The sequence below is a fragment of the Bos indicus genome, chromosome 22 (assembly GCF_029378745.1).
Source record: "Bos indicus isolate NIAB-ARS_2022 breed Sahiwal x Tharparkar chromosome 22, NIAB-ARS_B.indTharparkar_mat_pri_1.0, whole genome shotgun sequence".
Taxonomy (NCBI): domain Eukaryota; kingdom Metazoa; phylum Chordata; class Mammalia; order Artiodactyla; family Bovidae; genus Bos; species Bos indicus.
This window is the reverse complement of record NC_091781.1, coordinates 26,918,392-26,946,251: the sequence shown is the minus strand read 5'-3', so window position 1 is coordinate 26,946,251 and position 27,860 is coordinate 26,918,392. Positions and strand designations below refer to the sequence as shown.

At 41.6% G+C, this 27,860-nt stretch overlaps 1 protein-coding gene across 3 annotated transcripts in view; it reads right to left on the bottom strand.

Annotated features, from left to right (window-relative positions):
* CNTN3 (contactin 3) overlaps positions 1 to 27,444 on the bottom strand; it is a 402,840-nt gene extending 375,396 nt beyond the window's left edge. For all 3 annotated transcript variants that reach the window (XM_070776321.1, XM_070776319.1, XM_070776322.1), the window contains exon 1: positions 27,266 to 27,444. The gene's annotated coding sequence lies outside the window, so the exon portion shown is untranslated. The remainder of the gene's footprint in view (positions 1 to 27,265) is intronic.
* Positions 27,445 to 27,860: the final 416 nt, after the last annotated feature.

The following is a 27,860-nucleotide window of genomic DNA, read 5'->3' as shown; positions in this document are numbered from 1 at the left end:
CTCACGTCCATTGAGTCAGTGATGCCATCCAGCCATCTCATCCTCTGTCGTCCCCTTCTCCTCCTGCCCCCAATCCCTCCCAGCATCAGAGTCTTTTCCAATGAGTCAACTCTTCGCATGAGGTGGCCAAATACTGGACTTTCATCTTTAGCATCATTTCTTCCAAAGAAATCCCAGGGCTGATCTCCTTCAGAATGGACTGGTTGGATCTCCTTGCAGTCCAAGGGACTCTCAAGAGTCTTCTCCAATACCACAGTTCAAAAGCATCAATTCTTCGGGGCTCAGCCTTCTTCACAGTCCAACTCTCACATCCATACATGGAAAAACCATAGCCTTGACTAGACGGACCTTTGTTGGCAAAGTAATGTTTCTGCTTTTGAATACGCTATCTAGGTTGGTCATAACTTTTGTTCCAAGGAGTAAGCGTCTTTTAATTTCATGGCTGCAGTCATCATCTGCAGTGATTTTGGAGCCCAGAAAAATAAAGTCTGCCACTGTTTCCACTGTTTCCCCATCTATTTCCCATGAAGTGATGGGACCAGATGCCATGATCTTCGTTTTCTGAATGTTGAGCTTTAAGCCGACTTTTTCACTCTCCACTTTCACTTTCATCAAGAGGCTTTTTAGTTCCTCTTCACTTTCTGCCATAAGGGTGGTGTCATCTGCATATCTGAGGCTATTGATATTTCTCCTGGCAATCTTGATTCCAGCTTGTGTTTCTTCCAGTTCAGCGTTTCTCATGATGCACTCTGCATAGAAGTTAAATAAGCAGGGTGACAATATACAGCCTTGACATACTCCCTTTCCTATTTGGAACCAGTTTGTTGTTCCATGTCCAGTTCTAACTGTTGCTTCCTGACCTGCATACAAATTTCTCAAGAGGCAAATCAGGTGGTCTGGTATTCCCATCTCTTTCAGAATTTTCCACAGTTTATTGTGATCCACACAGTCAAAGGCTTTGGTGTAGTCAATAAAGCAGAAATAGATGTTTTTCTGGAACTCTCTTGCTTTTTCCATGATCCAGCCAATGTTGGCAATTTGATTTCTGTATATTGTTCTTAATCATAAAAATTAGACACATCTAGCAGTACTAAAAATAAATGTGGTAATGAGGGAAATAGAATGGATAAATCTTAGAAATTACCTCAGGTTTTACAAAAAAAATATTAACTTTCAATAAATTACAAGACATTGAATTTAACAGAATAGACTTCCCACACCCCAAATCATTTAAGAGTACCTTGGAAACTTCTAGAAGAAAATTTAGAAGATACAGAGTTCCCTTAGAGTGGAAAATCATCTGAAAATATAGCAGTCAGCAATTCTTGGACTTCTCTGGTGGTGCAGTGGTTAAGAGTCTGTCTGCCAATGCAGGAAACACAGGGTCAATTCCTGGGCCAGGAAGATCCCACATGCCTAGGAGTAACTAAGCCCGAGTGCCCCAGCTACTGTAGCCCACAAGCCCTAGAGCCCAGGCTCTGCAACAAGAGAAGCCACCGCAACGAGAAGTCTGCACTCCACAACTATAGAGTAGCCCCGCTTGCTGCAACTAGAGGAAGAATGAATGCAGCCAAGACCCAGCACAGCCAAAAGTAAATAAATAACTAATTAAAACAGTTCCTCTGAATGCTGTGTGCTGCACTGCTTATTCCCATCAAGTATGTATCGCCTATTCTTGATTCTGGACTGGCCTGGTGACATGCCTTACTCAACAGAATACAGCAGAAGGGACATTCCGCTGGTTCCAGGGTTAGACCTTGAGAGGTTTCCACTTTCACTCTCATGGGAAGTAAAGGAAACCAAGGCTAGCTTACTGAACCATGACAGGTGCAGTAATAGTAACAATGACAGAGCAACCCATCCAGGTCCCAGTCAGTCCAGTTACCCCAGGAGGCAACAAGCTTGGGGGTAAAGGTATCCTAGATACCCAGACCCAGACACAGATTAAAGATGCGCTGTGCCTGAACAGCCCTGGTTGAATCTCTAACTTACTTACAGAGCTGTAAATGATAAAGTGACTGTTTTAAAAACCACTAAATTTGGGAATGATTGGTTACCCTGCAAAAAGTAACTGATACATTTATAAGTGAATTAAACACTGTGTCATTTCCACTCACATTAATTCTAAAAAAGAATCAATGAACAAATATTTCCTTCCAGTGAGACATCTACTAGTTATAAGGCACAGAGAAAAAAAATTAATAATAATCATAATCAATTCAGTTCAGTTCACTCGCTCAGTCGTGCCTGACTCTTTGCTACTCCATGAACCGCAGCACAACAAGCCTCCCTGTCTATCACCAATTCCCAGAGTCCACCCAAACCCATGTCCGTTGAGTCGGTGATGCCATCCAACCATCTCTTCCTGTGTCGTCCCCTTCTCCTCCTGCCCTCAATCTTTTCCAGCATCAGGGTCTTTTCAAATGAGTCAGCTCTTCGCATCAGGTGGCCAAAGTATTGGAGTTTCAGCCTCAGCATCAGTCCTTCCAATGAATATCCAGGACTGATCTCCTTTAGGACGGACTGGTTGGATCTGCTTTCAGTGCAGGGAACTCTCAAGAGTCTTCTCCAACACCACAGTTCAAAAGCATCGATTCTTCGGGGCTCAGCTTTCTTCGCAGTCCAACTCTCACATCCATACATAACCATTGGAAAAACCATAGCCTTGATGAGACAGACCTTTGTTGGCAAAGTAATGTCTCTGCTTTTGAACATGCTATCTAGGTTGGTCATAACTTACCTTCCAAGGAGTAAGCATCTTTTTATTTCATGGCTGCAATCTCCATCCACAGTGATTTTGGAGCCCGAAAAAATAAAGTCTGACACTGTTTTCAATGTTTCCCAATCTATTTCCCATGAAGTGATGGGACCAGATGCCATGATCTTAGTTTTCTGAATGCTGAGCTTTAAGCCAATTTTTTCATTCTCCTCTTTCACTTTCATCAAGAGACTCTTTAGTTCTTCTTTGCTTTATGTCATATAGGTGGTATGATCTGCATATCTGAGGTTACTGAGATTTCTCTCAGAAATCTTGATTCCAGCTTGTGCTTCATCCAGCCCAGTGTTTCTCATGATGTACTCTGCATATAAGTTAATTAAGCAGGGTGACACTATACAGCCTTGACGTACTCCTTTTCCTATTTGGAACCAGTCTGTTGTTCCATGTCCAGTTCTAACTGTTGCTTCCTGACCTGCATACAGGTTTGTCAAGAGGCAGGTCAGGTGTCTGGTATTCCCATCTCTTTCAGAATTTTCCACAGTTGATTGTGATCCACACAATCAAAGGCTTTAGCATAGTCAATAAAGCAGAAATAGATGTTTTTCTGGAACTCTCTTGCTTCTTCGATGATTCAGTGGATGTTGGCAATTTGATCTCTGGTTCCTCTGCCTTTTCTAAAACCAGCTTGAACATATGGAAGTTCATGGTTCACATACTGCTGAAGCCTGGCTTGGAGAATTTTGAGCATTACTTTTCTAGTATGAGAGATGAGTGCAATTGTGCAAGTTTGAGCATTCTTTGGCATTGCCTTTCTTGGGGATTGGAATGAAGACTGACCTTTTCTAGTTCTGTGGCCACAGCTGAGTTTTCCAAATTTGCTGGCATATTGAGTGCAGCCCTTTCACAGCATCATCTTTCAGGATTTGAAATAGCTCAACTGAAATTCCACCACCTCCACTAGCTTTGTTTATAGTCATGCTTCCTAGGGCCCACTTGACTTCCCATTCCAGGATGTCTGGCTCTAGGTGAGTGTGAGTGATCACACCATCATGGTTATGTGGGTCATGAAAATCTTTTTTGTATAGTTCTTCTGTGTATTCTTGCCATCTCTTCTTAATATCTTCTGCTTCTGTTAGGTCCATACCATTTCTGTCCTTTATTGAGCCCATCTTTTCATGAAATGTTCCCTTGGTATCTCTAATTTTCTTGAAGAGATCTCTAGTTTTTCCCATTCTATTGTTTTCCTCTGTTTTTTTGCATTGATTGCTGAGGAAGGCTTTCTTATCTCTTCTTGCTATTCTTTGGAACTCTGCATTCAAATGGATATATCTTTCCTTTTCACCTTTGCTTTTTGCTTCTCTTCTTTTCACAGCTACTTGTAAGGCCTCCTCAGACAGTCATTTTGCTTTTTTGCATTTCTTTTTCTTGGGGATGCTCTTGATCCCTGTCTCCTCTACAATGTCACAAACCTTCATCCATAGTTCATCAGACACTGTGTCTATCCGATCTAGTACCTTAAATCTATTTGTCACTTCCACTGTATAATTGTAAGGGATTTGATTTAGGTCATACCTGAATGGTCTAGTGGTTTTCCCCACTTTCTTCAATTTAAGTCTGAATTTGGCAATAAGGAGTTCATGATCTGAGCCACAGTCAGCTCCCGGTCTTGTTTTTGCTGACTGTATAGAGCTTCTCCATCTTTGGCTGCAAAGAATATAATCAATCTGATTTCAGTTTTGGCCATCTGGTGATGTCCATGTGTAGAGTCTTCTCTTGTGTTGTTGGAAGAGGGCGTTTGCTATGACCAGCAAGTTCTCTTGGCAAAACTCTATTAGCCTTTGCCCTGCTTCATTCCATACTCCAAGGCCAAATTTGCCTGTTCCTCCAGGTGTTTCTTGACTTCCTACTTGCATTCCAGTCCCCTATAATGAAAAGGACATCTTTTTTGGGTGTTAGTTCTAAAAGGTCTTGTAGGTCTTCATAGAACTGTTCAACTTCAGTTTCTTCAGCATTACTGGTCGGGGCACAGACTTGGATTACCGTGATATTGAATGGTTTGTTTTGCCTTGGAAACAAACAGAGATCATTCTGTCATTTTGGAGACTGCATCCAAGTACTGAATTTCAGACTCTTCTGTTGACTATGAAAGCTACTCCATTTCTTCTAAGGGATTCCTGTCCACAGTAGTAGATATAATGGTCATCTGAGTTAAATTCACCCATTTCAGTCCATTTTAGTTCGCTGATTCCTAGAATGTCGACGTTCACTCCTGCCATCTCCTGTTTGACCACTTCCAATTTGCCTTGATTCATGGACCTAACATTCCAGGTTTCCGTGCAATATTGTTCTCTACAGCATCGGACCTTGCTTCTATCACTAGTCACATGCACACCCAGGTGTTGTTTTTTCCTTTGGCTCCATCCCTTTATTCTTTTTGGAGTTATTTCTCCACTGATCTCCAGTAGTTTATTGGGCACCTACCGACCCGGGAAGTTCATCTTTCAGTGTCCTATCCTGTCCTATACTGTTCATGCAGTTCTCATGGCAAGAATACGGAAGTGGTTTGTCATTCCCTTCTCCATTGGACCACATTCTGTCAGACCTCTTCATCCTGTCATATCAACAATATAATGTGCATTTAAGCACGATTATTAATTCATTAAATGAATATGGAATGGCTACTAAGACACAGATTGTATCCCACGAACAGGTGACCAGCAGGTAGAAAATTTTATAGTGTAGAAGGGTATAAAGCCAATGATAATTCATAATGCCAAACGCTATCATGTGCTGCCCTTTGCTAAATTGCTTCAGTTGTGTCTGACTCTATGTGACCCCATGGATTCCAGCCCGCAGGATCCTCCATGCAACAATACTGGAGTGGGTTGGCTGCCATGCCCTCTTCCAGGGGATCTTCCCTACCCAGGGATCAAACCTATGTTTCTTAAGTCTCCTGCATTGGCAGGTGGGTTCTTTACCACTAGCACCACCTGGGAAGCCCAAAATAACGGAGTTAAAATAAAGGTATGGAGATTTTTTTCTAAATCTAGAAATAACTATGTTGAAGCAATATAAGCATCATAAGAAAGGTGGCTCATTTTTTGTAAGGATTAAATGAAGTGGTTAGCATAGCACTTAGCACGTAATTAGGCCACATTAAATGGTGCTGAAAAATCTCAACTATACAAAGAGTTACACGAATTCAAACAGGGAAAGCTCATGAGTGGTTTGCAGGTTATTTGCAGATTTTTTCTAATTCGTTCAATAATTTTGAGAGGGTACTCTGTGCCCATTGGGAGAATAACCCAGAGGGGCCAAAATAAAGACACGTTTCCTTATCTCAAATTACTCAATGTGGAAAATACACACCAAATAAGAATAATGAGAGATACAAAAGGTAGAGCAAAAGAACATAACCTGTTCAGGAATGCTGTTTAATCTGAAATTCTTAAGAGGAGGAGGAGTAAGCCAGGCAATGGCTGCTGGGCATGTATGTATGAATCTATTGATATGTGTGAGGGTGAGGCAGAAGCAATGGGAAGTGTAACCCAGCCATTTGTAACAGTACATGCAAAGGTCTGGTCAAGAAATGGAAGACACCCATCACTGTTAGAATCAGAAAGCACAGGGAGGACCTCCCTATAGTAAGGCCAGAGGGAGCAGGGGGGTGAGAGATCACAGAGTGCTCAGGATTCATGTCAAGTAACCTGGACTTTAACTTAAGATCAACTGAAATTTACCAGAGTTTTGGTAAGCATTTCAACAGGGTTTTGTATTTAAAACACATGATGCAGTGTGAAAATAGAATCAGAATAGTCAAGAATAGATATTGGAGACAGAAGCCAGACCGTATGCTTTTGCAATAATTGAGAAAAATGATGATGGTGGTTTATCTGAAGCTGCTGGCATTAAAGGTGGAGGGAATGGGGCAGTTTCAGCAGATATTCTGGATGTAGGAAAGACGGGACTTATTGCAAATTAATGCCTCAAAAAAGGGGAAGAAGTCAGCAGGAAATCCTAGGTTTGTGGGTTGAGCAACTGATTTGATTCTGGTATTACTTCCCTGTAGGGACAATGGAGAACACATTGGTAGAAAAATAACTCTGGCCAGGACTCTGGCTGACAAGGTCAGCTCTATACCTATCAAGGCTGAAGGGCTCTGAAACATCCAAGTAGACATTAGACATTGTATATTGACCAGCATAAATGAGGTTATGCTATACCAACAAACAGCTTGCAAATCTCTGTAGATGACAACAGTGAAGTTTAACTCATGCTCATATTTGATGTCCACTGCAGGTCCACGGAGGGCTTTGCTCACGGCAGCCACTAACCTCCCAGGATCACGCAAATTCCATCTAAGCTCAGGCTTTCCTGGCTGCAGAAGCAGATGAGGACACACAGAACCATGGATGGGCTCCCGGAGTCCCTGCAGGGAGGGACAAAATGTGAGATGTTCACATTCCTTTGGCCAAAGTAAGTTAAGGAACCAAGCCTGCCATCAACAATGCGGCAGGAAAGAAATCATCCTTTCCTTGGGAAGGGGTAAATGATTATCAATAGCTTCTTACAGTAATAAAGCAAACAATAAAGATAAATAGGTTTAGACTTTTAGATTAAACTAACTAGAGAGAGCGAGAGAGCAAGAGAGAGAGAGAGAGATGTGAGAAGAGAGATGTTAAGGTGAATTTTTTAAAAGATGGGTATGATTTTCAAGGGAGTTCCCAGGTGACACAGTGGTAAAGAAGCTGCCTGCCAACGTAGGAGATGCAAGAGATGCAGGTTCAATCCCTGGGTGGGGAAGATTGCTTAGAGCAGGAAATGGCAACACATTCCAGTACTCTTGCCTGGAGAATTCCATGGACAAAAGACCATGTTGGGCTGCAGTCCATAGGGTCGCAAAGAGTCAGACATGACTGAGCAACTCTTAATTGTGCTCATAAGCATAGCACATGATTTTGACAGAAGAAAGAAAATCATTAAGGGCTTCCCTAGTGGTCCAGTAGTTGGGACTCAGCCTTGCAATGCAAGGGATACTGGTTTGATCCTTGGTCCGGGACGATCCCATAGGCTGTGGAGCAACTAAGCCTGTGCGGCACAGCTACTGAGCTAGTACTCTAGAGTCTGCAAACTGCAACTACTGAAGTCTGTGCGCCACAGAGCCTCTGGTCTGCAACATGAGAAGCCACTGCAATGATGAGCCTGCGTACCACAAGGAGTAGCCCCCACTCGCCACAACTTGAGAAAAGCCTGCACAGCAAAAAAGACCCAGTGTAGCCATAAATAAATAGATCTTAAAGAAAAAAACATTAAGAGGATTCCAGATATTAATGTGGGATGATGGAAAGCAACAGTGACAGGTGAAAGTTTTCATTAGATTTTGCACACCTCTCTTTACAATGAAGAGGAAAAAGTGGGGGGGGAGTAAATGATTCATTTGAGGGAGAAGGAAAATGAGCCAATCAAAGTCTCCATGACCAAAAGAGGAAACAGCAGACCACCTTGGAAAGAAGGGAAATGACAGGGTTAAGCTGGGAAGGGAAATTGGGAAAGGAAGCTGAAATAGGTCCTGAAAAGTAAAGTCAATTTTAGACAGAGATGAAATTTTACATAGAGAGAAAAATGAGTCTACTTGGGGTCTGAGATGAGTAGAAAAGTTCACTCACAATCACTATGGAAGACAAGGCAATAGCTCTCATTTACAGTTATATATATATTGTCTTTCTCATGAGTGGAGGCTGTTCTGGGGTGAAACATGCATTGCTTTTGGACATGGGACATGCAGATTCCATTTCTGGTTAGGCTGTTAATCTGTTATTTGACCTAAGGTACTCAATGAATATTTTTGGTCTCACTAGTAAAATATATTCTAAGATGCTAAGCTGTATAAGCATTTCTGGACCTAACATGAAAGCAATACAAAGAGAGATTTTACCTAGATCCACTCCCTCCTTCGTCTCCTAGTACCTGAGATTCACAACAGGATACAACCTCCAATCTACCTCCATGCTCTAATACCTGACACTCCACCCAAAGCAAAATCTTCCTCTGTCACAATTTACAACCTGCCAACTATCCACCTAACATGTTCTCCTTTGCAACAAGCATGGAAATGACCCACCGGTTCCAGAACTTGCCAGGAAAACTCTTACCAATGATCAGGAGGCCTTCCCTATCATTCTACTTGACAGTCAGCTCAGATTCCTTTTCTTCTGAACTCCCTTGTCTTTTCACATGTATCACATTTCCATTTTTCTATGAATGTATATATATATAGAGAGAGAGAGAATGTAAATACTAAGGACACCAACACTAATATTGTACAAACACAAATATCAATAGGTAGCAAAACTATTGACTTTCCCCTAAGGTTCTTGCCTCCTATACTTATTACAACAAATCTATACAGTTGGAATCAATATTCCAACTTTAAATATGAAACTAAGCTGAAGAATGTAGCCAAGGTCACCAACTATTAAGTGGTAAACAAAGTTGGCCTGGATTAAGACGCACAGGCATTATGACAGGCACAATTTCATAATATTGTTCACAGGTTTCTAAATACATGTCAGTTCTTCCCATTGGACTGTATGCTCCCTTAGAGCCTTCATTATATTTTCTCTCTATTGCTGGACCTCATACTGAACTCTTCCACTCAGGCAGCAATTAAAGAGTTATAATTCATTTAAAGGCAATAAACTGACATTTACATTTCCTGTTCCTTATTTGAAAACCAACTAAAATCTAGGGGGCATTTACAACGCTTAATGGATATCAGGCTTGCTGGTACGGCAGTATTCATTATTGGCTCAAATTCTCCACCCCTCCCTACCTGTGCCTTGGCCATGTGACAGTTCCTCCCACTTAAGGGGCAGAGGATAGTCCCGTTCCCTGGAATTTGGCTTTGGCCGTGTTTCTTGTTATGGCCCACAGAACACACAAAGGTGACATGCTAGTTGCAAGCCAAGATCGTGATAGATCTTCTATGTTTCTACTTATCCTTTTGTACTCATGCAACTGGCATTAAGAATAGTTTCCACCACGGAGCTTCTCCTTCAGCTTGCACCCCAGAATAACATGTGGAAACACCTGAATCAGCCAGACCTGCAGCTTGAGCAAAGCCCAGTCAAGATGTGCCAACCCTCAGCTCATCCACAAAAATACGAGCAAGCGTAGCTGAGTTCAGCAGAGCCACCCCAGCCAATCTGCAAAAGTGAGAACTAGATAAATTTCTCTTTGAGGCTACTGAAATTTTCTGGTTGCTATTTATGTAGAATCAGTGTGGCAATAAATCAGTCATACATGTAAACTGTACTCATGATTCACAAATAGTTCTTCTTCACCCCCAGACCTATATGTGGAATGTGTTTCCGCCCACTGTCTTGCCCATGCAGTTTTTTGATAGCATATCGAGATATGAGGCATACGCCAGGACCCAGAAGAAACTATAATGTGCTAGGAAGGGTTTGCTTTAGTCTCATAAGATGTTGAGACTTCACTAAAATCTTAGACTTCTAGCCTGATGATATGATTAGATAAGACTTTGGGGGTATAGTTTTTATAGAGGGAGTGAGCAAAATTTGTATACATATAATTAAAAGCATACTTTGTGTGCATGAGGTACACTATAGTAGATTTACTATTATTTGTAAACATTTACTTTATCTTTTTATTGGCCATATGGTGGCTTCTGGCCAACAAAATGCTAGAAAACCTGATATATGACCAGTTCTAGCCAAAGTTTCGAAAGCAACTGCACAGTTCAGGTGAGCCCCTTGGGTTTCTATTCCCCTCCATGAGAATATAGCCGAAATAAGGACCCTTTTTAACTTGAATTCCCTAGGAACAAAATCTGAGATGAAGAAGGTTTAACGGAGAAATGATTGTGAAAAAAGGGTGAGGTGAGGGGGAAGGTATTAGGAAGGTAAAAAAAGGAAAAAGGCAAGAACAGCCAGAGGGGAACTGGTACAGTAGCTGCAATGGAGGCGTCAGTTGGTCCTAAAGGGCTTTTGGAGTTGGGATGATCCTTCAGAGCTGTGCCAAAACCAGGGAACCAGGTTTTGTTGTCCCTGTATCAGTCAGTTGCCTGTACGAGCCACCACCCACGAAAAGGCATAAACTTGGCTGAGACAGCTCCCTACACAAGAGGAAATTCCTAGGTGAGAGAGGAAGCTGAGGGCCACTGATAGCTGGTTTTCCGAGCAGACGTGGGTAGATATATCGGCCCTGAAGAGGTGGACCTGGGGAGAGCACCACAGTATCCACTAAAACTGGGCCTTCAACCTGGACTCCAAAATGGAAAGCAACATTGGAAAGTCACTCCACAGAATGGAAGGGAGCCAGACCATCCCAGAGCCGACCCTCAGCTCACAGGCAACAGAGGGAAGGGAACTCTATTGTTAGAAGCCCTTGAGATTTTCAGATAGTTAGTTATAAAAGAAAAGCTGACTAAAAACATTTATAAAATAACAAAAAAGAGATAAGACCCCACTTTTTTTAAAAACGTGACCAGTTTTTGTTTTTAACATTTACCTATCTTTTATAATATGCTTTTTTTTTTTTTTTGGAATATTATTCAGCTTTATTTTTTTTTCTAATTTTATTTTATTTTTAAACTTTACATAATTGTATTAGTTTTGCCAAATATCAAAATGAATCCGCCACAGGTATACATGTGTTCCCCATCCCGAACCCTCCTCCCTCCTCCCTCCCCATACCATCCCTCTGGGCCGTCCCAGTGCACCAGCCCCAAGCATCCAGCATCATGCATCGAACCTGGACTGGCAACTCATTTCCTACATGATATTTTACATGTTTCATTGCCATTCTCCCAAATCTTCCCACCCTCTCCCTCTCCCACAGAGTCCATAAGACTGTTCTATACATCAGTGTCTCTTTTGCTGTCTCGTACACCGGGTTATTGTTACCATCTTTCTAAATTCCATATATATGCGTTAGTATACTGTATTTATGTTTTTCTTTCTGGCTTACTTCACTCTGTATAAAAGGCTCCAGTTTCATCCACCTCATTAGAACTGATTCAAATGTATTCTTTTTAATGGCTGAGTAATACTCCATTGTGTATATGTACCACAGCTTTCTTATCCATTCATCTGCTGATGGACAGCTAGGTTGCTTCCATGTCTTGGCTATTATAAACAGTGCTGCGATGAACATTGGGGTACACGTGTCTCTTTCCCTTCTGGTTTCCTCAGTGTGTATGCCCAGCAGTGGGGTTGCTGGATCATAAGGCAGTTCTATTTCCAGTTTTTTAAGGAATCTCCACACTGTTCTCCATAGTGGCTGTACTAGTTTGCATTCCCACCAACAGTGTAAGAGGGTTCCCTTTTCTCCACACCCTCTCCAGCATTTATTATTTGTAGACTTTTGGATCGCAGCCATTCTGACTGGTGTGAAATGGTACCTCATAGTGGTTTTGATTTGCATTTCTCTGATAATGAGTGATGTTGAGCATCTTTTCATGTGTTTGTTAGCCATCTGTATGTCTTTTTTGGAGAAATGTCTATTTAGTTCTTTGGCCCATTTTTTGATTGGGTCGTTTATTTTTCTGGAGTTGAGCTGTAGGAGTTGCTTGTATATTTTTGAGATTAGTTGTTTGTCCGTTGCTTCATTTGCTATTATTTTCTCCCATTCTGAAGGCTGTCTTTTCACCTTACTAATAGTTTCCTTTGATGTGCAGAAGCTTTTAAGGTTAATTAGGTCCCATTTGCTTATTTTTGCTTTTATTTCCAATATTCTGGGAGATGGGTCATAGAGGATCCTGCTGTGATGTATGTCGGAGAGTGTTTTGCCTATGTTCTCCTCTAGGAGTTTTATAGTTTCTGGTCTTACGTTTAGATCTTTAATCCATTTTGAGTTTATTTTTGTGTATGGTGTTAGAAAGTGGTTCAGTTTCATTCTTTTACAAGTGGTTGACCAGATTTCCCAGTACCACTTGTTAAAGAGATTGTCTTTAATCCATTGTATATTCTTGCCTCCTTTGTCGAAGATAAGGTGTCCATATGTGCGTGGATTTATCTCTGGGCTTTCTATTTTATTCCATTGATCAATATTTCTGTCTTTGTGCCAGTACCATACTGTCTTGATAACTGTGGCTTTGTAGTAGAGCCTGAAGTCAGGTAGGTTGATTCCTCCAGTTCCATTCTTCTTTCTCAAGATCGCTTTGGCTATTCGAGGTTTTTTGTATTTCCATACAAATTGTGAAATTATTTGTTCTAGCTCTGTGAAGAATACTGTTGGTAGCTTGATAGGGATTGCGTTGAATCTATAAATTGCTTTGGGTAGTATACTCATTTTCACTATATTGATTCTTCCAATCCATGAACATGGTATATTTCTCCATCTATTAGTGTCCTCTTTGATTTCTTTCACCAGTGTTTTATAGTTTTCTATATATAGGTCTTTAGTTTCTTTAGGTAGATATATTCCTAAGTATTTTATTCTTTCCGTTGCAATGGTGAATGGAATTGTTTCCTTAATTTCTCTTTCTGTTTTCTCATTATTAGTGTATAGGAATGCAAGGGATTTCTGTGTGTTGATTTTATATCCTGCAACTTTACTGTAGTCATTGATTATTTCTAGTAATTTTCTGGTGGACTCTTTAGGGTTTTCTATGTAGAGGATCATGTCATCTGCAAATAGTGAGAGTTTTACTTCTTCTTTTCCAATTTGGATTCCTTTTATTTCTTTTTCTGCTCTGATTGCTGTGGCCAAAACTTCCAAAACTATGTTGAATAGTAATGGTGAAAGTGGGCACCCTTGTCTTGTTCCTGACTTTAGAGGAAATGCTTTCAATTTTTCACCATTGAGGATAATGCTTGCTGTGGGTTTGTCATATATAGCTTTTATTATGTTGAGGTATGTTCCTTCTATTCCTGCTTTCTGGAGAGTTTTTATCATAAATGGATGTTGAATTTTGTCAAAGGCTTTCTCTGCATCTATTGAGATAATCATATGGTTTTTATTTTTCAATTTGTTAATGTGGTGTATTACATTGATTGATTTGCGGATATTGAAGAATCCTTGCATCCCTGGGATAGAAGAGCTAACACCTATCCTGCTCAAACTCTTCCAGAAAATTACAGAGGAAGGTAAACTTCCAAACTCATTCTATGAGGCCACCATCACCCTAATACCAAAACCTGACAAAGATCCCACAAAAAAAGAAAACTACAGGCCAATATCACTGATGAACATAGATGCAAAAATCCTTAACAAAATTCTAGCAATCAGAATCCAACAACACATTAAAAAGATCATACACTATAATATGCTTTTAAAATTAGAATGTGTGTGTTATTGCTGCATAAACTACCCCCAAACTGAATCACTTAACCACATGTATTTGGTGATTATTATGCATTTGACATGAGTTAAGCTGAGCAATTGGTTTGCCATTATGCCTGGGGTCATTCATGTAATATTAATCTTCCGATGGCTTAACTGATCACTCACATGACTGATTACCAATTTTGGCTATTGGCTCTGCCTTTATCTGGCTACTCATTGTTACAAGGCTTTCCTGGACTTTTTACGTGGTAGTCTCAGGGACAGATGGGCTTCCCAGGGGGCTCAGTGATAAAAAAATCCGCCTGCCAATGCAGGAGACACAGGTTTGATCCTTGGTTCTGGCAGATCCCCAGAAGAAGGAAATGGCAACCCACTCCAGTATTATTGCCTGGGAAATCCCATGGACAGAGGAGCCTGGCGGGCTACAGTCCATGGGTTGCAAAGAGTCGGACGTGACTTAGCAACTAAAACAACTCATGGCAAGAAGGGAACCTCCCAGTGTCTTAAGATTGAGGATCAGCATTCACATTCATACCTACACTTCACTTTATCTACATTTTATTGCTCAAATACCATAACTTAGCCCAAAGGGAAGGGAAACAGATTCATTGCTTAAAGGGAAGAAAGAGCAGAGTACCAAGGACAGTGTTATTGCAGCCATCTTTGCAGACAGTTTCCCACAGGGCTGATGTGTACTTTATCTTTTTCTAAAGTTATTTTTCTCTGATATTCAAACTTGACAGACACATTTTAGACTTTCCTTTCCCCACCCTGGGGGTGGGGGGTGGGGGATACCTGCAAACATATGTAATTTTTTCAATTACAGACAACAGAAAAAATTTACCTACTAGGGGTCAGTCTAAAAGAGTCAGTTCAAAAATATGACCCTAAAGCAAGAAATAAAACTAAGAAAAGGAAATAAAGAGAAGGGGAGATGAAAAAGAAGGGAGGAAGAAGATACTAACTTTAAATAACACTGACATTTAACCCTATATAAAACTGCAAAAGCCTTCCCATCATTAGATTTTATTCTCTTCTGCTTGGACGCATACAAAATGGATGCATTTCTTACTCTATGAAGTTGTGTGTGTGTGTGTGTGTGTGTGTGTGTGCACTAAGTTGCTTCAGTCCTGTCCGATTCTATGCAACCCTATGAACTACAGCCCACCAGGCTCCTCTATCCATGGGATTCTCCAGGCAAGAATGCTAGAGTGGGTAGCCATGCCCTCCTCCAGGGGATCTTCCTGACCCAAGGATCAAACCTGCATCACTTAGGTCCCCTGCATTGGCAGGGGAGTTCTTTACCACTAATACCACCTGGGAAGTCCTACGACTTTATGATTTGGGATTAATCTATTCCCTATTCTAATCTATGTCTTGGGTAAGGTGTGTTCGGTAGATGAATGAAAGTGGGTGGGAAGAATGACAAAGAAATAATCAGATTACTAATAATCAGATGGAATAATAATTTTAAAAAAATCAAGATTCAGGAAGAAAACCCCATAAGAAGTTTCTGGAAAAATGACAAGGTATTCGCAAGCTAGTTGTAATGCAAAAACATTTATAGCAACAGACAAGTATGACCCTATTAGATTAAAAAGAGATAATGCCTGTAAGTCCAGCACTTCTCATCTTTGGAGATATGTATGCCCTCCATGTATAAGAACCTTTACAGAATATATGATTTGTTTTATGACACAACAAAACCTATATACTAAGACCTTTTTGTTATTTTTAAAAACTAATATTTCTAATGAGTACTACAACAACAACCCCACAGAGGCAATTACTGCTTAATATTAGCGATATAACAATTCAGTAAATTAGCACTAAATATAAACATGTATTATCTTTCCATTGCATATGAGAAACATTTTATTTAATGGCATGAGAATATGAGCAAGAAAATATTTGACACACAAGACTCAAGTTTCCAAACTGCACAGCAGGTATACACAGCACTCAGTTGGTTTCACTTGTCAAAAATAAAAGAAGTCCCAGTAAAGAGTCACTGAGAATAGCTGAAAAAAATGACAAACTGCCCAATGTATAAATGTGAATGCCTTTGTAGGTATAGGGAATGGGTGGGGGTAAAGGAGGTACTGTCGACTGCTGCATGCACCCAACTTGGGTACGACTGAGCCTTATCTATATTCTAGAGGCCTCAGAATATTCATCAGAATTAGTAACAAGGAATGGTAATCAGCAACTTTCGGCTGCTTTACATTCACAGAGGCGGCCAGCCCCAGTGAGTAGCAGCCATAAGATTAGATCCCTCGCTATACTGTTCGGTTGATTTTAATTGCCTGAAAAGGGTCATTACCGTCTACTGCAACGTGTTAAGTTATTTTAAAGAGTGACTATTTCTATGTAAGAAATAAAAATGGACTGTGATTTGGTTTGAAAATACAAGAACGCATTCAGCTGGGTCTTCGTCCTGGTGGCATAAAAGTGCCATCCAACTCTGATTAAACAAACACGTTTGCCTGCAGGACTTGTTAAAAGTAGTACTGAAAGTCAACACAGATTCCCAAACCAATGACCACAGAGAACCACCCAAATGTCATATCCTGGTTTATAAAATGCCAAGATTTCCATTTCTATAGCAACTTTTATATATATATATATATATATATATATATATATATACACACACACACACACAGGCAACTCCAAGGTAAAGAACCGCATGATATTTAAGAAGACAAATATTTGCATAGAAAAAGGTCTGTAGAAGTGGCACTTTTGACACCTCAAAGATACTTGAAAAATATTACATCAGTGTAGGCTCACATGGAAACTGCAGCTCTCAGGATAGCTGTCCTTTAAATTAAAATTCTAGACTCATGAACCTATATATGGCATAAAACAGCACAGAGGTATGTACACATTCTTGCAATCAGGTTAAACCAATAGTGACACAGAATAAGATCTGCTGTCTGGTTAAGGCAATGCACTAGGATCGATTTACTGGTTCTGGTATCATACTACAGCTATAGGCAACGTCGCCATCATGGGGGGATGGGTGAAGGATATTCAGAACTCTTTGTACTATCTCTGCAACCTGCTATGAGTATAATAACTTCAAAACAAAAGGTTTTAAGATGTAGGTTACCAAGACTCACTCCCACAGGTAACTCTGAAAGTCCTGTAAGGGCCAAGGGATTTCCATTATTTCAAGAAGGAAAGTCCACATTTCTAGAAAGATCATTAACTGGGAAGCAGTGAAAAAAGAGTATATTCAGCACAATAAAAGGGGCTTTCTGTTTGAAGGATAACTGGTGAGACTGCTTAATGCTCATAAAGCTTTCATTCATTTATAAGCAATTACTTATAGCTCAGGAAGAACTGCTTTTGATTTCTTGTGATACAGTCATTTAGTTATTTCTTATCCAAATGTTTTATTCTAATAAAAAATGAAATTTGAGAATTCCAAATTATCCCCTTGCACTAAAAGGAACCAATTACACCAAGGACCAATCCATAATACTGACAACCTTTAGCTTATGCTTCTTTTAGGGTACAGGTCTGTTAAAAGAATTTTCTAAATTCAGATCATTATCAAGATATTCATCTACTGTCAACGAATGGCTTGTCACCCTGTGTAAAGTAAAATAAAATCTTTACATATACACTAAAATAATTTTAAGTTCAAAAAAAGAAGCCCTCATATAACTACAGTAGAATCTATCTTTATTTCCTTCCACAAATACTTACCAAAATCCTAATACATGGGTTCTACTCTACTCACAGACTATCAGGAAAGGCAGATGTTAAAAAATGAATAGTGTTAAACTCTAATCCATTGTCTCTCTAAAGAACATTTTAAAACACAGGTAAGAGCAGACAGCCTGGGGCAAATCTAGTCTGGGAGGACAAGAAAGACTTCTTGGAGAAAAATGGATGGGCATAGCTAGATAAATGGTAGGATTGAAAGTAAAGAGCTTTCCTGTCAGAGGTAACAGTGAATTAAGGGTAGAGATGAACTGAAATGGGAATGAGGGGCTTGAGATGGAACCCCTGGGTGCAGAGACCCTGAAGTCATGTCACACTGAATTGTAAGGAAAGATGGTGCCTGTAGTGGGAATGCTCCATGTGGGGGGAACCAGGGGAAGAAGTCTCATGCAGACAGGCTGCATCAGTGGCACTTCTTCTCTAGGCAGTGAGTGTCCAATGACACAAAATGGATTAACATAACACCATGGGTTGGAAAGACTGGAGCAAGAAAGGGAGTGAAGGAAGATCGTTTCTTAACCTGCCATATTTACGTAAAATGTGTACAGGAAATAAAGTGCTTGGACCCCAAAGTGAAGGTGTTAGTCACTCAGTTGTGTTCAATTCTTTGCAACCCCATGAACTATAGCTCACTAGGCTTCTCTGTCCATGGAATTATCCAGGCAAGAATACTGGAGTAGGTAGCCATTGCCTTCTCCAGGGGATCTTCCCAATTCAGGGATCAAACCTTGATCTCCCACATCGCAGGCAGATTCTTTACCTGAGTCACCAAGGAAGCCCTCGGACACTACACTGGTGCATAAAACCTGAAAAAAAGTTCTTGTATTTTTAAGCAATTGACTACCTACAGGAACAAAGGACGGAGAAGGCAATGGCACCCCACTCCAGTACTCTTGCCTGGAAAATCCCATGGATGGAGGAGCCTGGTAGGCTGCAGTCCATGGGGTCGCTAAGAGTCAGACACGACTGAGCCACTTCACTTTCACTTTTCACTTTCATGCATTGGAGAAGGAAATGGCAACCCACTCCAGTGTTCTTGCCTGGAGAATCCCAGGGACGGGGGAGCCTGGTGGGCTGCCGTCTATGGGGTCACACAGAGTCGGACACGACTGAAGTGACTTAGCAGCAGCAGCAGGAACAAAAGAAGAGGGTGATGTCAAAGACCTCTGGTGCCACATGCCTTGAGGACCACGATGAGAGTCAAAGAAAAAAGACATCATCTAAATTTGAACCAGCTTGAGAAGAAAAAGGATGACTGCCATATTGACAAAATAAGTCTGAAGTAGTAGATATTCAGGAGATCTAAGAGACTATGCACAATGCCACAGAGAGAATACTCTGAAAGCCAGCTGCAGACTTTTGCTGAACAGGGAGAATCTTCACGGAATCCCTGGTCACAGGGGTGCTCAGTCACATGTTGCAAACTCAATGCCCCCAAAGCACAGTTCTCATGGGTGGGATCAGGGCTTCCTAGTGGCTTGGTGGTAAAGAATCTACTAGCCAAGCAGGAGACAGAGGTCGATTCCTGGGTCAGGAAGATCCCCAGGAGAAGAAAATGGCAACCCACTCCAGTATTCTTGCCTTGAAAATCCCATGGACAGAGGAGCCTGGAAAGCTATACAGTCCTTGGGGTCACAAAGAGTCAGATACAACTTAGAAAGTGAACAGCAACAGCAAGCTGCATGGTGGATCAAACTCACTATGAGCCAGGTACTATGACAGGAGCTGCCTTGCACTAGCAAGGAAAACAGATGTGGTAACTGCCTGACCAAACTGATCACACAGATTGCAGCCCTGCCTTACTCAATGAAACTATGAGCCATACAATGTAGGGCCTCTCAAAATGGACAGGTCTTGGTGTAGAGTTCTGACAAAATGTGGTACCCTGGAGAAGGAAATGACAAACCACTTCATCATTCTTGCCTTGAGAACCCCATGAACAGTATGAAAAGGCAAAAAGATAGGACACTGAAAGATGAACTAAGGTCAGTAGGTGCCAGATACGCTACTGGAGAAGAGTGGAGAAATAGCTCAAGAAGGAATGAAGAGACGGAGCCAAAGCAAAAACAACACCCAGTTGTGGATGTGTCTGGTGGTGGGAGTAAAGTCTGATGCTGTAAAGAACAATACTGCGTAGGAACCTGGAATGTTAGGTCCATGAATCAAAGTAAATTGAAAGTGGTCAAACAGATGACAAGAGTGAACATCAACAGACTCAGTGAACTAAAGTGGATGGGAACAGGTAGATTTAACTCAGATGACCATTATATCTATTACTGTGGGCAAGAATCCCTTAGAAGAAATGGAGTAGCCATCATAGTCAACAAAAGAGTTCAAAATGCAGTGCTTGGGTGCAATTTCAAAAATGACAGAATATCTCTGATTATTTCCAAGGCAAACCATTTAACATATTAGTAATACAACTCTATGCCCCAACCAGTAATGCTGAAGAAGTTGAAGGTGAATGGTTCTATGAAGACCTACAAGACCATCTAGAACTAACATCAAAGAAAGGTGTCTTTTTCATCATACGTGAATGAAGTGCAAAAGTAAGCAATCAAGAGATACCTGGAGTAACAGGCAAGTTTGGCCTTGGAGTACAAAATGAAGCAGGACAAAGGCTAACAGAGTTTTGCCAAGAGAACACACTGGTCATAGCAAACAACCTCCTCCAACAACACAAGAGATGGCTCTACACATGGACATTATCAGATGGTCAATACCAAAATTGAACTCTTTACTATCTGAGCCATCAGGGAAGCCTGTACTGAAATCAGATTCATTATATTCTTTGCAGCCAAAGATGGAGAAGCTCTATACAGTCAGGAAAAAAAAAAGACCAAGAGCTGACTGTGGCTCAGATCATGAACTACTTATTGAAAAATTCAGACATAAATTGAAGAAAGCAGGGAAAACCACTAGACCATTCAGGTATCTAAATCAAATCCCTTACAATTATACAGTGGAAGTGACAAACAGATTCAAGGGATTAGATCTGATAGACAGAGTGCCTGAAGAACTAAGGATGGAGGTTCATAACACCATACTGGAGGCACTGTTCAAAACCATCCCCAAGAAAAAGAAATGCAAAAAGACAAAATGGTTGTCTGAGGAGGTCTCACAAAAAATTGAGAAAATAAAAAGCAAAAGGCAAAGGAGAAAAGGAAAGATATACCCATGTGAATGCAGGGTTCCAAAGAATAACAAGGAGATATAAGAAAGCCTCCCTGAGTAAACAATGAAAAAAATAGAGGAAAACAATAGAATGGGAAAGACTAGATATCTCTTCAAGAAAATATGAGATACCAAGGGAATAATAGTTCATGCAAAGATGGGCACAATAAAGGACAGAAATGGTATGGACAGAAGAGGTTAAGAAGAGGTGGCAAGCATACATGGAAGAACTATACAAGAAAGATCATAATGACATGGATATACACGATGGTGTGATCACTTATTTAGAACCAGAGATCCTGTAGTGCGGAGTTAAGTGGGCCTTAGGAAGCATCACTACGAACAAAGCTAGTGGAGGTGACGGAATTCCACCTGCTGCTGCTGCTAAGTCGCTTCAGTCGTGTCCGACTCTGTGCAACCCCAGAGACAGCAGCCCACCAGGCTCCCCCGTCCCTGGGATTCTCCAGGCAAGAACACTGGAGTGGGTTGCCATTTCCTTATCCAATGCATGAAAGTGAAAAGTGAAAGTGAAGTCGCTCAGTCGTGTCTGACTCCTAGCCGAATTCCACCTGAGCTATTTCAAATTCTAAAGATGATGCTGTAAAAGTGCTGCACTCAATATGCCAGCAAATGTGGAAAACCCAGAGGTGGCCACAGGACTGGAAATGCTCAACTTTCATTGCAATCCCAAAGAAGAGCAATGCCAAAATGTTCACACTACCGCATAATTGCACCTATTTCACATGCTAGCAAAGTAATGCTCAAAATCCTTTAAGCTATGCTTCAACAGTACATGGACTGATAACTTCCAGATGTACAAGCTGAACTTAGAAAAGACAGAGGAACCAGTAATCAAATTGTCAACATCCATCAGATCACAGAAAAAGCAAGAGAATTCTAGAAAAACATCTACTGCAGCTTCATGGACTACACTAAAGCCTTTAACTCTGTGGATAACAACAAACTGTGGAAAATTCTTAAAGAGATAGGAATAACGTACCTGCTCCTAAAAAGTCTGTATGCAGGTCAAGAAGCAAGTTAGAACCAGATATGTGAAAACAGACTGGTTCAAAGTTGGGAAAGGAGTACATTAAGGCTGTATATTGTCACCCTGCTTATTTAAATTGTAAGCAGTATACATTATGTGAAATGCTGGGCTGGATGAAGCACAAGCTGGAATCAAGATTGCTGGGAGAAATATCAATAACCTCAGATATGCAGATGACACCACCCTTATGGCAGAAAGTGAAGAAGAACTAAAGAACCTCTTGAAAGTGAACGAGGAGAGTAAAAAAGCTGTCTTAAAATTCAACTTTCAGAAAACTAAGATCATGGCATCTGGTTCCATCACTTCATGGCAAAAAATGGGTTAACAATGGAAACAGTAACAGTCTTTATTTTCTTGGGCTCCAAAATCACTGCAGATGGTGACTGCAGCCATGAAATTAAAGACTCTTGCTCCTTAGAAGAAAAGCTATGACAAATATAGACCACGTATTAAAAAGCAGAGACATTACTTTGCAGACAAATGTCTGTCTAGTCAAAGTTATGATTTTTCCAGTAGTCACACATGGATGTGGGTGTTGAATCATAAAGAAGGCTGAGTGCTAAAGAATCAATTCTTTCAAATTCGGGTGCTAGCGAAGACTCTTGACAGTCCCTTGGAATGCATGGAGATCAAACCAGTCAATCCTAAAGGAAATCAAGCCTGAATATTCATCGGAATGATTGATACTGAAGCTCCAATATTTTAGCCACTTGATACAAAGAGCCAACTCATTTGAAAAGACCCAACTCATTGGAAAAGACCCTGATGCTGGAAAAGACTGAAGGCAGGAGGAGAAGGGGACAACAGAGGATCAGATGGTTGGATGGCATCACCGACTCAATGGACATGAGTTTGAGCAAGCTCCAGGAGATAGTCAAGGACAGGGAAGCCTGGCGTGCTGCAGTCCATGGCATCACAGAGAGCTGGACACAACTGAGCGACTGAATAACAACTGTTCACAAGATGGCTCACAGAACAGTCAACAGGTATCAGATGAGGAAACAGTTCCAAGTTACAACAAAAAGGACATGAACAGAAAGTTATGGAGGATATGAACAGAGGTGCCCTAATTTAGAGAAGAAAGGAAATCAAAGAGAGCCCTCTCTGAGAAACTGGTATTTGAACTGTGACCTAAGGAATGAGCATCAGGCAAAATATTCAGAGTGTGTGTGTGTCTTCATGTGTTTGTGTGTTTGGGGGTAAAGGCTAAAGAGAGCTACGAGACAACGGGACAGATGGAGCCCTAAGGCAGGAAAGAGGTCAACAAAACCACAGACATAAAAAATAAAGCCTAGAAGCAGAAGGAAATGGCAACCCACTCCAGTGTTCTTGCCTGGAGAATCCTAGGGATGGGGGAGCCTGGTGGGCTGCCATCTATGGGGTTGCGCAGAGTCGGACATGACTGAAGTAACTTAGCATAGTAAGTTCCTACTGGTAGTGTTTGAATCCTACAGGACTCTCTTATCACAAATAGCTCTGAACACCATAGAAAGCCATCTAAGTGCTTGGAGGAGAGGAGTACTAATTTAATTTACATTGAAAAAAGAAAAATACTGCCCTGACAGCTGTGCAAGAAGAATTTGGGGAAAGAATCAAGAAAGAAGGCAGGGAAGCCAGTGTAGTTGTCTCAGGAGAGAAGATGGTGAGTTGGAGTAGGATGATATGACTGGAGGGAAGTGGGCAAACCGGAGAAATGTTTTAGAGTTATAATCAAAAGGACACATGAGAACTGAGTTGCACTAGTTCCCAAAATAAGAGTTTTTCAAGTTTTGTGATCCCAATAATTCTTTATTCTATTAAAAATAGTATACTGTCAGGCTCATTTATCAGCAATATAATCAAAGTGCTTTTTGAATTACAGAGCTCATCTCTTAACATTTCCAAGGCATTCAGAGTCACGATTTAGAAAAACAAATCTGTTCTATTTTAGAACACAGAAAATTTATAGTCTGATTTCTAAAGGCACCTAAGAGAGTGCTATGGAATTGCTATAACATACATAATCTATTCTTAAAATGTCAATATGTCTACCATAAGGAATATGCATACCTTCTGAATTATTTTATCCTACTTAATAAAATAGTCATTTCTTCTCACTTTTTTGGCAAGGCAGCTTCTTGCACAGTAAAGATTCTACAAATATTTACATTCCAAGTAGCAGAGCTGTTTGAGATGCAATAAAGTTCTGCCAGCACTTCTATTACAAAGCCTTATTTCTTGTTTATAACATGTACATAAAAGGGGGGGGATAAAACTCTACTGTGGATTGAAACTTGGCATACAAAGTTTCAAAGAGAAAGTGCATTTATCCTGCAGCAAATTTTCAAAAGGAATATTCCATCGTGTTTAGGAGACATACTGAGCTGCAATGGGGATAGGGACTAAGGGGCAAAGAATGCTTGGGGGGAGTGGACACAAAAATCATTTCACACACATGATCCAATTCTCAATTCTGAATTTTTTATACAAATTAGATCTGAGACTGAGATCTGTAACCCATCAATCTCAAGCAGTGTTCTATCTTAAAATATTCTGTGGCTGCAGGATGCTAATTACTGCCAAACATCTTTGCAAAAAGGGGTATTATCCAATGCTTATTATCAAGCGTAAGAAAGGAATAGCCCAATAGCACTAAGTGACTAATAAAATTATAGGAGCACCTCAGAGATGCCCATCTTTAGGGAGACAAAGTACCTCCCTAAGATCAGAAGGGTTATTAAAGTTGGACTGGTAATGATTAAATCAGAGATGGCAAGCAAACATGCACAGCATCAATAAATCCTCCTGCCCTCCGCGTATCTCCTAATGCATAAGATAACATTACCTTACTGCTAACAACTTACTAACTGGTGACTGGAAAATAGAGCTTCTCTGTTTGGTGGCATTGCAACAATACACTGAGCTATATATAGATCTGGCGGTTTGAAAGGGGCAATTATATCTATATACTATTTCAGCACAAAACATATTAAGAGTTAATGAGAACTTCAAGTTGGATACTTAAATTATGCAGTAAAAACAAAGCTGGAAAATGTGTACTAAATGGATGAGAAGGAGTTAGAAACTTATAAAAGAGAAAGACATACCTTGCCAGCAGAGCGAAGAGGTTATTATTTTGTAATAACTAGGCATATATGAAATGTGACAGTGATAAAATTGAACATAAATCAGCAACAGAAAGGCCACAGCTTGTTGTCCGCAGCTAATCTTTTGCTGGAGTTGAAATTGCTCAGCACTTTGGTCCTATTAAATGTTTTGTTCCCATTTGAAGGAACACTTGGGCTATCTGGTTGTGTTGTAAAAGATATTTAAAAGTTAGCATTCTCCTGTGGAAATGAACTTAATGCCTTCATGTCTTCAGGCTGACATTAATGACATCCAGACAGCAAGTAGGGCATGGGGCTGAACATTATTGTCTGCTGAGGCAGGCAGTGCCTGAATCTATTCTGCTGCAAATCAATTAGCCACTCAATGCCTCCGATAGCCCATCTTTAGAAAGGAGGCCCATGCATATGTATTCAGTCCCACCACTCATGTAAAAACAAATATGCAGCAATTGGCTCTATGTTCCTGATGGATATGGATCCTTTCCGGGGTCCTCAAACTACATGTTGACTCTCAACTGATTACAAGCATGCATTCAAACATGAGTAATCCCTGAAGCCCCTAATTTTATAATTTGCAGTCTTCCCATTAAGAAAGCTGAACCTATCAGACAACTTTTATGAACAATGCTTGCGAGAACCTGTCTTATTGCCCTCAGTAATTGGCACATAGTAGGCATTTTGCAAGCACTGTTCAAACGAATATGGATATTAACCCCTGACAACTTCGTCGCTAGTACCTTGACCCACAAAGGGTTAAAACCACAAACTCAGATGCCAGGTTACAGCAGCCAAAGTCCTGTTACTGTTAGTAAACAGAGCTAACAAGGCAAAAGTAACACATTTGACTTCAATATTGAGACATAATAGCTGTTTCAAAAGCAATTACTTCTCCTTTCAATCTCAGAAGGGCTCTGATTCATTGTTCTGATTAATTCCTGTTTTTAATCTATTTACAGATCAGAATTCTTTTTCAGCTGGTGTGATATTCATCTCTGTGGGGGTAGACAGAGACCACAGCACTCACAGTCTTCCTACTTTTTTTCCCCCAGTTATTCTTGCTTAATCATCTTTAAATTATTTCTGCATTTAGCTAGTCACCACATGAGCCGGGGTTTCTGACCTCCCTCCTGCACAAGACACATCTCCTGTCTGTTGCTTTCTCTAGCTGTGTTTCCCCACATCTTGGTTTGAGATGGACAGATTTAGCCACCCCTTTCCCAGAGCTCTATCTGTGTCCCTCCCTTAGGCTCAGAACGGAGATTTGCTCTCCTTCCCATAGCGGGCACCGTTTGTTATTAAATCATTCCTCTGGGCGCATCTCTGTGTTGAAAATCAATAAACAAATGCGATACAGGGAAGGATACAGGGAAGGATAGGACTGGCGGGCCGTGGAGCTTTGCACAAGCAGAGCCCAGAAGCTGTTCACATCAAGCAAACCAAAAAAAAAAAAATCCCCCAAGGTGTTATGACTTGGACTGCCCGGTTAGCACTTCCTAGTTTTCTGATCTCAATATTCTGATACCTGCTTGGTGAGCTTCGCAGGGCTCCTCAGAGAACTGAGAAGCATCCAAAGACCAGTGGCCAATCTCAATTACACTGGATCACTGCCCATCAGAAAAAACCTGGCAAATGAACGCAACGGAGGATTCCGTCCAAGACTGCAGATTTGAAAGTGGAAACTGAATGCAGCTGGAAAACTTGATTGCTAAATAGAAGCATCCTCCACCCTGGCTTGCTCAGAGCTGGAAGCCAGAAGGAGGGTTCTGGCAAAAAAAAAAAAAAGGTTTCCCATTTTCACTCTCTGCACCATGAACCTGGGGTTCTTCCTCTGCACCCTCATGGTTAGCAACTTTTCCTCCCAACTTTCACTGGCCAAAACCGCTCCGTAAAGGGTAAGCCAGGGGAACCCACCTCGCTTTTCGCCAAGTTCCTGCCAGGGATGCGGCGTCTTCCTATCTGGAAATCAATCCTCCCCCGAGAAAAGGCAAAATAACCCCTCTAAAGCAAAGCAGCCAGGAGAGGCAGCTTTTATTCTCGACCCTTGAGGTGTATTTCTCCGCAAACAAACTTTGGGGCTGAGGAGCCATGAAGCCAGTGAGGAAAGTTTACCCCAGCTGATGGCTCATTCCAGTACCTGGACCGGCGCGAGGAGCCGGGCATGTCAGAACCTACCTGGTCCCTGCAGCTAGCTGACCAGGCGCTAGCCCCGCCAACTTGCCAGCCACCGACAGCCCGGGCCCGCCGGGCAGCAGTGCGCGCCCGCGCGAGCCGCCGCCGCAGTGTCCCGGTCCGCGCTGTTCCCAGCCGAGCCCTCGGCGCCCGCCCGACAGCCGCCGCCACCGCGCGCCAGGCTGCTGTGGCTGCTGCCGGCGCCGAGCAAGCGCTGCCTGCGCCTCCGCCTCTCCGCGCGGGCGCGGGAAGGAGGGGAGACGCGCGGGCGGGAGGGGCGGGGAGCGCTGCGGAACAGCCAACGAGGTCCCGCGCCTCGCGCCGCCGGCTCTCCCCGCTGCGCCCCGCTGGACCCCGCGTCGCCCTGCGCTCGGGCCGCGTGCGCCCGCGTGCGTTCGCCCTCCGCAGGGCCCTGGGCGCGGCGCCGAAGGGGGGAGGTGGTCAACGTGTCACCACTGGGTGGCCTCGTGCGCGCACAGTTGGGCTCCAGGGAGCACGGGGTTAAAGGTAGGGGGTTCCTGCTGCTTCGCTCCTACAAGTGCACAAAGATGGACAATTTTAATATCGAAGTCAGTAGTACACCAAGGGTTCTCTTTGT